The following is a 2,187-nucleotide window of genomic DNA, read 5'->3' on the forward strand; positions in this document are numbered from 1 at the left end:
CCCTAAATTATTCATCTTTATTTTCTCAATCAATAATTGTTAGTGCAGAATCTAAAGCTATTTAATTACAATTATATAAAACTAAAAAGCCAGATAATTTCACGAAAACTGGAGCCACAGAAAGTAAAAGAACTGAGTGGTTATCAAAAGTGTTGTTTAATTTTGAGAAAATGTTCTGCTTCACTCTTCACACCACATTAATACTGTGAACTGAATTTGAAGCGACTATTTTGATTATCAAATTAATACAACTATACAATAAACAAAACAAAGAAATGTCACCAAATATTTGCAAACTTAAATCCTATAGCGTTAACTGTACTTGTAAATAACAATTTAACATCCTCAACTAAGACAGTTGACTGACTTATGAGCTAAATGTCAGCATGCTAACATGCTCATTGTGAGCATGTTAGCATGCTAGATTTAGCTTTAAGCACTGCTCTTGGGGTTATAATTGTCATTGTGGGCAAAAAAACATGATGCTGCATTCCTGTGGTGCACACTTTAAATCTGCATCAGGAGTAATGTTAACAGCAGCAACAAAAACTCCCTAGGAGAATGATATGGCCTTGGTTGTATTTTTGGAAATGTTGTAAAACAAAACATGTAGGCTAAAGGCATCATGTCACTTTTCAGACTTTTTATTGACTATGAATGAATTAAATGAAAGATAGGTGAAAATCAATAACTATGATATCCCTAACTTTGTCTTACATCAAATCATCAATCACATTGAAATGAATACAGAAGCAGTGATGCAGCTCTGTGGTTCATGTCTGTCTCTCACGGCTCATTGTGTGACTGGTGATGAGTGGGCGAGTTGGTGAAACATCATTAAGAGACTGTGCTGCTCTGTACATGTGTCTGAGAGAAAGAGACTTTCCTGTTGCCATGGTTACAGGCTGCGGAATTTCATGTTGATGGTCTGGTTCCGTCTGAGTGCCCGCCAGGTATGTCTTCAACAAGGTGCATGACCCGTCTTCCACCTGACTCACCTGGATGATGGGGACAAATGGCCGCACGCAGGGGGCTGCAGCCCTGACGATGTTAGAGAGCGTTACTTCCTCTGCCAGCAGCTGCTCTCTAAAGCACTCAGAAGGATAAAGCCGTCACAACTGGCTGGGGTGTCTGAGCTGTCACTGCAGGAGAGAGATATGGGAGCGACGGCTGCTGGGATCACAATATGAGTCATCATCATCATCATCATCATGTGGGCGTCACATCTGCGAGAGCACACTCAGCGGAGGTTCACCGGCACAGGTTCATAAGACACCTTTTAGATGATGTGACTCATTTAAAGAACGGCGGGTTTCATTTCGCTGCAGGCGCAGATCAGGAAACACCGTGAACCATCGTCAGGATAAGATCTGAGGCAGACAGATTTTCAATGGGAAAGGAAACGCTAACAGTCTGTGATTATGATCCAACGTGTCTCATTTATTTTTAAAACTCAGGAGTACAAGTTCAGCCGCAGCCCTTATCAGCCCATCTGCTACACACTGTCTGTTTCATATCTTTGCAGTGATTAAACATTTTGTCGGCAAACCGTTAAATACTGTTTGCCCTACAGTATTGTAATTTGCGTACATAATACATTAAAGGCTTGTCTTTTCAGGTAAGTGCTGTGTCAAAGGTTCAAAAGGGAAAAATGTGCTTAGGTATTCAACCTTGGACACAGTTCATAATGTTCTCCTCTCACTGTCTCCTTTCCCATGGCATAGTTCTACGGCCTTGGGTATTGCTGCTATCTCTCTTAAGGAGGAGCAGCTTGGGCGCATTGTTGTTGCCAGTCTATGACAGAGCACAAGCCGCCATGAGGTAGTTTACGGTTCAGGGACGTAGGTTCCCTGGCGCACATTCTTTTCTATGGACGAGAGCTCTAGTTAGATTCAGGGTCCATATTTGTTTAGTCTCACTGATAAAGAATGTTGATTATTATACTCCAAACTAGTTAAAACCTCGAGCAGCAGAAGAGTTCTTCAGAATTGGTTTGGCAACCGCTGTGTCAACTCATGACACACCGCCTGTCTTGTCAATTCTCCGGCCGTAAACTCCAAATAAACCACCAGTGTTTGCCATCAAAGCTCCAGCTCTCCTCGTGCCTCTCTGAGTCCTGTTTCCAATTGCTTCAGATGTTTCCCCCACAATTTAACCACATTTATAGACAGAGCCTTGCACATGACA

This window comes from Trematomus bernacchii, unplaced genomic scaffold, assembly GCF_902827165.1.
Source record: "Trematomus bernacchii unplaced genomic scaffold, fTreBer1.1, whole genome shotgun sequence".
Classification (NCBI taxonomy): Eukaryota; Metazoa; Chordata; class Actinopteri; order Perciformes; family Nototheniidae; genus Trematomus; species Trematomus bernacchii.